Below are 12,966 nucleotides of genomic sequence, written 5' to 3' on the forward strand. Positions count from 1 at the left end.
CGGCATTTTTGTCTCTAAGGATTAGATCGCGAATTGAGTTAGTGCATACGTTGGTAGATAATCCGTATTAGAGTAATTATTACAATAGAAAACATGCATTTCTAAATAGCCATATATAACCAAATCAAGGCTAAAGCTCAATCCTTATGAAAATGCTAGATTTGTAGGAAAAACTGTGTGACGGCTGTAAGTTGGGTGTGTAGCGCTCAAAACTGGTCTAGACGATTCATAAATCACTGGCACTGCCAAAACGATTTATGTTACCATCAAATAACATTTCCAAAAAAATAATTCTAAAAGCGAATAAGTGCAACCATCTATGATACTTTGCACTATGAAGGTAACAACAAACTGGTATCATATGCATATCACTAGTCTAATTTACTCTTCATTATGACTAGGCACCTCGCTGAAGGGAGGCCCCTGTCTCTGCTCCTTTTCCTATTCGTATTAGTTGTACTAATGGGGCCTGTAATAAACATTAGTTTCCGTTAAAAGAAATCAGAGGAAAAACTCTCTTTAATAAAGACACAGCAAAGTTTGGCTTCTTTTTCCATGTTTATCATTACCGTTTGCATCGTACGCAAGAGTTAGACTTGGCAAAGTCTACACCTATGGCAGCCAAAGCAGGGGATTCCTTCCTTGAATTAGCTGGGCTCCTGTGTCAAAAAGCTAGGTAGTTCTTGTTTGGCAATGCTATCTAGCAGCTTAGTAAAGCGGCCTTGTTGTCTCCAGTCTAGCAATCTTATATGATATCGGCTGGTACGTCATTATATTGTATCGCAGACATGTTGCAAATGGTAAGCCCATCTTACCCGGTAAGATGCGGATGGCCTGGACAGCTACATCTTTTTTTTCCTTTTCTTGAGAGTTGAGACAATATTGTCTGTTCAAAAAGAATACTTTGCGTATAAATATAGCGACCAAGTAAGTCCTCATGTATATAGCAATCCCAAAGAAAGTTCCACTTGCTCTTTTGTCATTATTTGATCTATAGGTTTTGGAAAATTTCCACCATTTTGAAAAAAAATCACTTCTTGACTCCCACCCACCTCGCACTATTCTCCGACTCCGATCATATCCTTGAACACTGCATCGTTGGACACCAGCAGGCTTTGGTGTTTCATCCCATTAGAGAGAGGCTCTTCATGCTCAAGGGGCGAGTCTATACTCTTTTCCTTTTCGTATTAGTTGTAGTTGTATGGCCTTTAATGAACACTAGCATCTGATAAATGAAATCTGAGGGTAAACTCTATTAAAAAAAGAGCAAGAGGAAGACCTGCCATTTTCCGCACCTATATATGGCTGCAAGACACCAATGGTTCCTTCAATTAGCTGAGCTCAATCTGTCTTACATTCGTTGGTTGAATTGGCAATGACAGAGTTTACGCTCCACATCTTTGTTGAAGGCATAGATTTCTCGGACCTGTTCCGGACTTCAGCAACCTAATCCGACCATGGCGGTGCTTGGGTGTCGTTCCCATCTTAGAGGCCTTGCTTTCGTAGAATCTTGCACGTGGTTTGTGTGTTGTCTAGCTATTTTGCTGTGTATCATTAGTTTCATCTCTCTCTCTCTATCTCTCTCTCTCTCTCTCTGACCCATTGTTGGCCTACCCTGACCCATTGGACTGCATCCGCCAGTGTCCTCAATGGCTCAACTACTTCTTGATATTGTGTCATTGCAGAGGCCAATCGTAATGACTCAACTACTTCTTGATATTGTGTCATTGCAGAGGCCAATCGTAATTGCTATCATCTTGGTATTAATACAATACATTATCGTTTATTGAAAAAGCTAGACTCCTCTGTCTAACTGCTAGGTGTTTCTTACGATGCTTGCTAGCTAGCCAAATGCCGATTATATATCACAGATTCAGCTTATTAGTGCCAGCTCCTTGGGGTGGCGAGGTTAGGGTATCTCGCCGTGCGTACGCAACGGCCATATTTGGTGTCATGTTCTTCAGATCGATTCAAAGATCCAATGGTGATGACTGCAGCTCTAGGGCGCTAGTCCTTGGGGGCACGTGCACGAAGACTTCCTGGCTGTATCGACAAGGTCAGGCCAGCTCCAGTATGGGAGCAGCGACAGTGGCGCGTCGGCGGCTCGTTCTGGTTGTAGCAATGGTCGTTCGGCGGTTCATGGATCTTGATGTAATTTTTATTATGTTTGAAGTGTTTTGTACTTCCGGTGAATCTTTATAATACATCTAATCCTTATGGCAAAAAAAGAAGATTCAGCTTATTAGTCAATCAACCTTGTTGCCTCTAGTATAGTACGCCTATATGCTACTTCCTCTGTTCCAAAATATAGGTCGTTTTAGCAAGCTGTTTTAGCTTGCTAAAATGACTTATATTGTGAAATGGGGAGAGTATATGTTATCAGCAAGATGCATCATTACATTGTATAGTAGACATGTTGCAAATGGTGAAAAAAAATTAAGCCTAAGTAATGAGGTGCGATGGGAATGGCATGAACAATAACATTATTTTTTTTCTTGGGAGTTAGGACAATAATGTTTGCTCTACATTTCAACAAAAGACTTTGCTCATATATATATGGCGACCAAGTACGTCTTCTAGTATAGTATTCGAGAAAACATTTAAAACTTCCACTTGCCCTTTCATCCTCATCTGATTGGAATCACAATGCCACTGATTCTCTTCATGACATGTGAAAACGTTGTCTAGTGGCCGGCTGCATGTGGGGTTATAACATAATCTAGTCGCCGGCTGCAAGTGGGTGTACGATTTAACATTGCAAGTCGGTCGATGTCTCTGACTCTCTGTTAAGCAATATGTGCGTGCGGCAATAAATATGCACACAGTACATACCATGCGAGATGCACAGTATAAGCCATATGAGATGCCATAAAAAATTAGTGTAAAAAAAGTTAAGAAAAACATAATTTCAATTATTTATGAAGAAACAAAGAAAGATTGGCAAATCGGTTGTCAGTTTCTGGGGCCTCTACGATTTGTACGATTTCAAAAATCACATAGGAATAGGAATAGAAAAAACACAGGAATAAAATAGGATTGCATGTGCAAAACAGATTGTTGTGAAAACACAGTAATCTGCAGAATTATCTGTTTGATATACTGGAATAATAAAAAAAAAGCAGGAATCCTGAAAACCACGGTCAGACAAAGATAAAGCATATATAAAAGTAATATGAAGTTTATGTTATACTACTTATGGCCTTTGCTTTGTTCATTGTGTGCGCATAGCAATGCAAAATATATTGAGTGCATTGTAGACTTCCTTTGTTTTTCGGATGAAACTCAATCCAAAGAAAAGATCTGCCATCTTACCTATGGTCAATTCATTAGAATCAAATGGATGAATAGTGTCACCATATAAAAAAATTATACGCCTGTCGCTTCCCTCTACTTTTCCTATGAATCAAGGAGCCATACATGATTTAAAGATCCACAAGTATTTCAATGCCAGCAGAATCATGGATATACTTGACATATGTATAAGTAAACCAATAGCACCACACAAGTGGGAATCTTTTTCTAAAGACATTTTCATGATTTTAGGCTTGGCCAAGTTTCTTCCTTAGATACCTGTATGACCACATTTGTCCACCCCGCTACACCAGCACCTTGGTATAGACAGAAAAGGCCAGATTTAATGGGAAGTGGACGTAGACTACTCAAGTTTCGCTCAATGCCGTCCACTCCTAGACTCGATTTTGGAATTTAGAACTTCAAGAAAATGTATTTGCAGATGTTAATAAATTCCTCATAAACTTGGTCAAACATAGATATTTTTTACTTTAAAACAAATACACCATGTATTTGAAATGGAGAGAGTAATGCCTAAGCTTTCAATGAGATATTTTTGGTACCCTATTTTGCTCATATTAATTCATGTAAGTGGACCGTAATTATTATTTCTGTTGATTATATTCTGTGACTTAAAATTTGTGAACATATTACTATTACTTTGTTACGGGATGGACACACAAAAAACTTTATTCATCCTTTGCCACTGTTTTGCAGCACCACACCTACTGTTCTACACTAGTGTTTCTTTTCTGAAAAAACCAAAGGCTATATATTAACTAGCAGAAACCCTTATAAAAACACCTTACAAAAATTGAAAAATAGATTAAAAGCCTTGGGGATGCCACAGTCTTCTTCCTCAGCGGTAGGCATGGCTCGTTCACTGGGTTCTCTCATGGTCCAATATTTGGTTTACTACAAAAGGGAAATGGATATGCCTCACACATCAGTCAATGACTACAGCAATGATTGCATCGAGTTGTTGATGAAAGATCACCATGGTTGTTGCACACACCAATATTGTATCCGCATCCGTGAGTGCAGATTTCTTTAAAAATGTTGGCCTTTTTGTGCACCCATCCTCAACCGGACCCATTGTCATCACCATTATCTCTCTATATAAACAGTGAAACCATTTAGCCATACCTCTCACCTCTGATCAAGAGCAAATCGGCCATATCTAGCCAGGTGAGAGTGGAGGATAGCCAATATCTATAGCCTGACCTCCTGCCGCTCCCAGGCTAGTAGCTGCCATGGCTTCTGCATCCGTTCACAAGACGATGGCCACCGTGCTCCTGCTGGTCCTGACCCTAGGGCATCTGATGGCTGCTGCTGATGCATCTCTGCACCACCAGGACGCTCGGCGGCTGCTCACAAAGCACAATAATCTCTCCGCAAAACTGGGCCGCTCGGAAGCTGCAAGGGTCGTCGTCCGACCACTGCCGTCCCGACAGATGCTGATACGGAAGCCTTGCGCGATTGCCCCCCCCCCCCCCCCCCCCCCCATATGCAACTGCTAGCTAGCGGCCAAAGGATGTTGATGTTCAATCAAAATCATCATGTGCCATGTGCTACAATAATCACGCCATGGCTGAGTCCCAGGCATGAGCGAGTTTGTGTGTGTCGCGTTGCGCCGCGCCGAGTCTGTGTCAGAGTCAGTTCGTGTCGCATCGTTTTAAGTCAGATCAAGTTGTTGATCGAGTCTAGGTTTGTTGCAGGATGTGTGCAAGATCGTTGCACACTAGCTGCCACGTTGATTGAGTCAGAATAGCTGGGATAGGGTCACCGATCCACACGGAGGCACCAGCGTCCTTGCTTCTCATTATTTTTCTGCAGTATTGGTGCTATGTTATCTACATGCAACTTTAAATAAAAATAATATTTAAGTTGTAGCTATAATATTTATTTCAAGCAATATTGAGCTATCACCTCGGAATTATAAATATTTATGTTCGCACTGCATTCAGCTTTGAAGGATTCCACTACTTCAAAGTATAGCTATCACTTCAGAATTATAAGTATGTATCATAAATTAATAACCAAGCAATCAATGAGCTAAGTAGAGGTCATTACCAACTAGCGGTGCAAAAGCACGACAATACACCACGCCCGTATCTGAACCCATTGTTGACTGAATTATAGCTTAGCGGTGTGCTAGCCGGCTATAAACTTTAAGCAACCACAAAGTTCTGAAACAAAAGCAGAGCAAAGTCATTAAATCCACAATGCCTTCACATTGCTCTCTCCTGCAACGGGTAAAGAAAGCAGTTAACCAACAGGACACAACAAGAAAGAAACACATTACAGAGAAGGCGAAAAAAATACCACCTATAGGACACGGGGAACACCAAATTGATCACCTCTGAAATTCAATCATGTCCATACACCGTTGAAAGGGGCTCATTGCTCACCTCTTCCTTAATTAGGAACCTGAGGTGTTGGAGGATGGGCCTTGACACCAATCGTCCAAGGTGCATTATACCGTGGTCGTCAATCACTTTAATCACCCAATGAGCATCATGTTACCATGCGTAGGCAATGCCCCAATTCTGGTAGACCCGCACTAGTATGTATAGTTTGCTTCTTCACCACCCATGCTTTTTTTTCTAAGCCCAGATTCGTAGAACAATTGTTCGATGGTATTTTCATATAGTAATTAAATAAAGTACATATGTACAAATGAAGCAAAATACAAGAATGGTTTATCCAATACCAGCCCTAGTTAACACAGAAATTAGAATAAGAGATCATAATAAAGTTGGTACCGTGGAAAAGAATGATGGTGCAGTTGTTGTTATAGCTGTAAGGTAGTGTCGTCGCCGTTGTTTAGAAGCCTGATGTAGGATGTACTGCGTACGGATTGATATTGCCTGGGCAGTTTGTCCTGCTTTCTGTTTGTTTGTACGTAGAAGAGTTGCAGCCTTGTATGATGAAACTCAGAAACTGTAATAAGCAGGTAGAGTTGGTTGTGGCTGAAAGCCTAGGGCAGAGTCTCCCCTGAACTGATGTTGGATCTGGTTGGCTTATCAATTTCAAATCAAATAAAACTGGGAGCTGATCCTCCTTTCATCACAATGAAAAAAAGAAGAAGAGTCAAACATCCATGCAATATCATTAGGTTAAGCCGGAGAAGTCTACAGCTTTAGGCCTCCTTTGGTTTGAAGGAATTTTGTAGGATAGGATTCTCATAGGAAAGCCCTTTACTGTCCTTTCGTTTGTAGGATTTGAATCATATTCTTACGGAGGAATTCTTCCTATCCTCCATGTTTCATAGAAAAGTAAACATTAGACTAGACCCGATGAAAAAACTTCCTAGGATGTGAACCAATGAACACCTCTTTCCTATTCATAGGATTTGAGATGCTCATCTCATTTCCTACAAGTTTCCTATTCCTATGATATTTTTTCTACCCTATGACCAAAGGAGACCTTAGTTAAATCAATTTATTGTCCCCAGTGGAGGGTGCTGCTTCCAGAGATGAGTAAGGATGCTTTCCTTTGCTGTAACTTTGGCTGGAGTACTCTATTGTCTACCTGTAGATGGTGCTTGTTGCTTCACCTTTAGTGCCACGTTGCTAGTTCAGAGTTACTTGCTGGACCAAGAAATAATACTTCCAGATTTATTATTTTACAAGAAGACATAAAAGTGTAAGTGGAACCTATTTAGGGTCATAGATTGTTACATCGTCACTACTCAAGAAGTTATATTTAGCTAGGGCTTGAACATGGGTTGCCTCCTAACTTTGGTAGCCTGCTCGAAAGCATAGGCCATCTCGATCAGCCTCGGCTCGTACCCCTGCAGCCCGCCGAAACATATGCCGAAGGGGACCCCCTTCTCGTCATAGCCTGCCGGCACAACGATGCCAGGATGGCCACCGATGGCGAGAAGGCTAGAAACAACGCTGTTAGGCGCCACGATCGCGTCCAGTTGGCGTTCCTTCATCAGGTTCTCTAGCCCTTCCGCGTTCAGTTCCTTCAGGCGACAGATCGCGGCTCTCTCCCTGGGGCCAATGCCGTTTGTGTTTTGGGCCGCGATAAGGTCGGGCTGCCCGAAATCTTTCAGCCTCTCCTGCACCAACATGTACATAAATTTTCTAACAGCATACATAAAGAGTAAGTTCCATTAACTGCCGTGTGTTTCTACCTTTTTTTTTTCTAGTTTTATTGCTTCATGATCACTGCAACAGGAATCAATAGAAATGTTGAGAAATTCTTGACTGGTCTGGTTCTTATATTGTTTGAACCTATACCACTAACCTCCACAGGATGCTTGTTGTTGAAAGCTATGATGTCTGCTAGCGAATGGACCGGGGAGTGGACCAAGTCTGCCAAGTAGGCGTTTATGCTTAGCTTGAACTCTGCCTGCATCGCAATCGCCTCGTTGGAACCAATCTCATCCAATAGAGCGCTCAAATTGGCAGCGACGTCCAGCTTCTCAATCACCACCGCTCCGAGTTCCCTTTGGAGAAATCAAGAACCAATTCACATTTACACTAGCAGCTGCCTACATATTCATCCGTCGACAGTGAAATGTGAGCGATCGGTACCTCATTGTGGCGAGGTGCTGTTTGTACACCCTCAGCTGCGTCTGCCCATATCTCTGGAAGAAGCCATTGGGGACGCCGATCCTCTTGCCCCTCGGCCCATCTTTTTTCAGGAACTGCGCGAACCCGCCTGGGGGATGTACTTTGATGCCGCTCCGGTGGCCGCGGCGTCGTGCTCGTCATAGCCGACGATGGTGTCCAGCACGTGCACCGCGTCCGACACCGTCCGGCACATCGGTCTGCATTTTATTTTTATTTTCCATGGAGCGGCACCAAGATTTTCAGATTGAATGAAACAACAGCAAGAAGAAGACTCAAGGGAGAAGGAGAGTTACCCACCCGACGGTGTCCTGCAACGGGGTGATGGGGACGACGCCGGCGCGGCTGGTGAGACCGAGGGTGGGCTTGATGCCGACCACGGAGTTGAACGACGACGGGCAGAGTATGGAGCCGTCCGTCTCGGTGCCCAGCGTCACGGCCGCCATGTTCGCCGCCGCGGCCACGCCTGAGCCGGCACTCGAGCCGCACGGGGTGGACGACAGGACATACGGATTCCGCGCCTGACCACCCCGGGCGCTCCACCCGTTGTCGACTGGGCGGAAATTAGCCCACTCGGACAGGCTGGCCTTGCCGAGCACCACGGCGCCTGCGTGCCGGAGCCGAGCCACCACGCCGGCGTTACGCTTCACCACAGAGCCGAGGAGAGCCAGCGACCCCGCCGTGGTGCTGAGCGCGTCACGGGTGGCGATGTTGTCCTTGAGCAGGATAGGGACCCCGTGCAGCGCGCCTGTGGCCGTGCCGCCGTGGCGCTCGGCGTCGGCAAGCTTGGCCTGCGGGAGCGCGTCCGGGTTGACCTCGATGACGGCGTGCAGCAGCGGGTTGAGGCGGCCGATCTGGTCCAGGTAGAACTGGACGAGCGCCGTCGAGGTCAGAGTCCCGTTGCTGAATCCGAGCTGGATGGCGTCCACGGTGGCCTCGTGGAACTCGAAGCCGTGCGCGGCACCGGCGCCGGCCACCAGAGCCTGGACGGCGGCAACAGCTTGCAGCTCCTGCGAAGCCATGACGTTAGCTCAGCTTAGCTAAACGGTGGCACCGGGGTTGGTGTGGCTTGGCTTGTCTGCTCTTTGCTCTCTACTGTTTGGTCTCTTGCACGTGCGTGTTTGGGTATTTTCATGGCGGCCGCCTTTAGCATTGTTCGCGTGCCCGATGTCTTTTCCTGCCTGGTTGTCTATTTTTCAGATGCTGTATTATCTTAAACAGTGCCCTACAAGTGGGAATCTTATATGAAGAAAAGAGAGGTAGAACTTCTTTTTCTATTTCTTCGCCGTTTAAGCGTATGGGACATGAAACATTATGAGATGTGTGAGGTTCTTGCAAAATTGTCCACCTAAAAATAGCATCTGAGGAGCTCTCAGCAAAAGTAACAAAATCACTGCTCAAACAGTGCACAAAACTTTCAGCAGCGATTTTGTTTTTTCTGGTGAGAGCTCCTCGGATGTTATTTTTCGATGAAACTTGGCAAGAACCTCAAGCATATGATAAAGTTTGATGTAGCAAAATTTCAGATTTTATGGATTTCGGTTGATGAACTATTTTCAACTTTTTTGCTAACTCGGGTGTAGTACACCCCAGAGTAGAGAATCCAAACTCATAAAACTTGCTTCCAATCGACACCTCGTCAATAAGAAAAGGCCTCTACCGGACTGTAGGACGCATGTGATGCCGACATCTCGCCGATGAGGCAAAGCTCTAATAAAATACGGTTGAACGAGAGAAAAGAGAGGCGACCCTCTGTAATATACCCCTCCACCAAACCTGGTGTGTAATGTTAAACTGTCAAGGGTTCTAATCCTCTTGGATCCAAATACTCCCGCCACCCACTACAGAGAGAATCATCTAGAGTAATTATCACTAGCTGGCGATTTCACAAATCTGTCTTTGATGAAGAGAAACGCACAAGGTTCGTATAGTTATTCAGTTAACAAGATTCTTTTGTTTTTTGCAGGGAAACCCAGCTGAAAGTTTTCTGTTTGGTTATTAGCAAAAAACCGGGAGTCACTCCTTATCTTACATAACCAAAAAAAAGATAAGAGAGTGATAGAGAAAGAAGCGAGATTACTAACACTAACCTGGAGAAAGATGGAAGGAGACGATGGTGTTGTTCCTCTTCGCCGATTTGGATCCCGTCCAGCAGTGGCGACCGGCGGCCGGCCAGGTAAACAGTATACGTCTCGTTGATTGCACAAGAGAAATAAACAAAAAAATTATATTGATAAACAGATAACGTTAGATGACAAACAAATAACGTTAGATGACTCCAATCGAGGAACATATAAAATTGGCTGCTAACATATGCTGTTTGTTGAGGATAGTCATAATTCATGAGATGTTAGACAGGGGGTAGACTCCTTGAGTTTTGCTGGGCCGTGTATGTACTGACACTGTTTTGGTTTCGTTATTGCAATGCAACCGGGGCGGGAGCCCTTTTGCTCTAAAAATATTAAATTGGCTGTGTTGGAGGATCCCATGCGATTGTCGACATCTCTAGCCAATAAGAAGACCATCTCCAATCGGATCTCAAAAAGAAAAAGAAAAACATCTCCAATCGAATATACAGTTCATACTTCAGCAAAAAAAAAAGAAAAAGCGAGTCTCAATCAGCCGTTGGCGTCTATCTCTTTTCTATACTTTCTGCAGTAGGCTGCGTCTATCTCATGTGTATGCTCCATCAACTGAAATAGCACGTCAAAGGGTCCTAATTTTCCCTCTTATACCAATACTCCCGTACTGTAGAAAGATACTATAATTAATGACTAAAGACTGCTAATCATTAATATTAATATTAAGAGACTGGATTTTCTACTCTCGGGTGTACTACACCCGGGTTAGCAAAAAAGTTGAAAATAGTTCATCAAACGAAATCCAAAAAATCTGAAATTTTGCTACATCAAACTTTATCATATGCTTGACGTTCTTACCAAGTTTCATCGAAAAATAACATCTGAGGAGCTCTCACCGAAAAAAAAATCACTGCTGAAATTTTGTGCACTGTTTGAGCAGTGATTTTGTTATTTTTGATGAGAGCTCCTCAGATGCTATTTTTAGGTGGACAATTTTGCAAGAACCTCACACATCTCATAATGTTTCATGTCCCAAAAGATCAAATTTTTTGGACAATGTTTGATCACATTTTATCAATCTTTTGCTAACTCGGGTGTACTACACCCGAGAGTAGCCACTACTTCCGAAGTTTTATGGGAGAGGGTCAGGTCAATGTTCCTTGCTTTTAGCAATAGGAGACGCCCACTAGCCAGGTTGCTGCTGCTGGATGTGATCGATACACATCGCCAAAGAGCAAACAAGTCCATTTATCTCCTTCGATCTCCCTCCAGGCTAGTCATCTACTCATCTTGCTTATCGCTTAATTTTTTTTTTCAGATTATCCATCGGGGAACAGCTTGATTGACTCCCCGCCGGGTGTCATCCCAATGTTTAAAGCGTTTTCTTTAGAAATCAAAATAGGCTACCCCGGTTCCATTTCATTTGAATTGCAAACACAGCGAAAAAGAGATTCTTGGTGGTTTCTACGAGTTCATGATAAGCGGTCATCAAACTCAAGCGCGTCCCCTTCACCTTCCGAGCAGTTTCCTGGAAGTCTTCATCCCAGCAAACCGCAACAACAACGCGGTTTCAACCAGAGTTTTGGATTTCGCAAGTAAAAATAATAATTTCAGATGAAATCCATCCACCTCATCCAGACCCGATAGATTTGTGTGCCGGCCCAAACATTTCGGCCGTATTTGAATTTTTGGTGCAACCTGCATGGCTCTTCTAGTGATATAGAAGGCTGAAACTGAGTTTCAAACTCTAGACAAAAAAAATCTAATTCCTCAACTCTTCTCTGTGCGCGACGGCGTTGTCCTCGCGCCCATTGTACTCACGCCATCATCGCACCCTGGATCCCATCGTCCACGCGCCGGCGTCTCATCCTGTATCCCATCCTCCTCGTGCCTGATGTGATCGGCCTCTTCCATGACACGGTACACAGTTGGCTGGGCGCGGGCGCGCATGTCCGGGCGGCCGGAACTAAACCAGATGGCGCAGCAGGTGCGCCTGCTTGGGCAGCGCGAGACTCTGATTTCTGCCAACTTGAGCAGTTTCTAATTCCTGTGTGTGTAGTCAATCAATGGATTGTTGCTGGTTCAACTTGGATGTGTTTTGTTCTCGTTGCTGTAGGATTTCCATTTTTGGCACAATTCCGTTCATTTTCTTGTTCAAAGCTATGTCGATTTTCGTTCAAGAATTCAAATTTTGGATGGTGCTTTTCGTCCGGAATTTTCTGGAAAAAAAAATCCAAAAATCTGAATTTTGCCAATTTCGTTAAGGAACCGTTTATTTTGTAAAAGGAAATCCGAAACCGTGGTTTCAACACAGCGCACTCGCTGGGATCCGGAGCCGGGTGATGAAGTTGTTCCTCTTTCGCCCTTTTAGTTCCTTCCACCTCCGTAAGGAAATAGGTGCGTGTGCTAGGATTTGAACTGCCAAGCTCTTCGCTTATTCCTATCAGCTACAACGAATGAGGAAACCTCACTTGTTGTGCCTAGTTACTTCTCTTATCCTTCTTGTTGTGCATCTTCTCATTCTTGTTTCCTTCCTTTTTGTTCTTCGGTTTTATTCGTTTTCTATTTTTCTTTATTTCTTTTTCCTATCCGTGAACTTATCTTTTGAATCCGTGAAATTTGTTTTAAATGAATGAATGCTTTTCAATTTCCCAAGCTTTTAACAATTGGTAAACTTTTTGTTGAATTCATGAACTTTTTCAAATCGATGAAACTTTTTCAATTTCATGAACTTTTTCAAATTTTTTATTTTTTTGTCCAATTCCTTACCTTTTTTTCAAATTGATCAATTTTTTTTCAATTTCGTGAACTTTTTTGTCAACTTCGTATACATTTTTCAAAATTCCGGGGAGTTTCCCACAAGCCATCATCACCCCCCGCAAACCACATCAAGAAAGCACCCCGGAAACTCTCTATATGATGTACTATCTTATAGCTTAATCAAAGGCAACCACACCATCATTCCGAGTCTCGCCCTTGTGTGCAGGTAAGCTAATTACCGTGTGCCTGCG

General features: G+C 43.5%; 1 pseudogene; it reads right to left on the reverse strand.

Moving 5' to 3' along the window:
• Window positions 1-6,553: 6,553 nt before the first annotated feature.
• Window positions 6,554-8,914, reverse strand: LOC123051056 (probable amidase At4g34880; annotated as a pseudogene).
• Window positions 8,915-12,966: the final 4,052 nt, after the last annotated feature.

The sequence above is a fragment of the Triticum aestivum genome, chromosome 2D (genome assembly GCF_018294505.1).
Source record: "Triticum aestivum cultivar Chinese Spring chromosome 2D, IWGSC CS RefSeq v2.1, whole genome shotgun sequence".
Lineage (NCBI taxonomy): Eukaryota > Viridiplantae > Streptophyta > Magnoliopsida > Poales > Poaceae > Triticum > Triticum aestivum.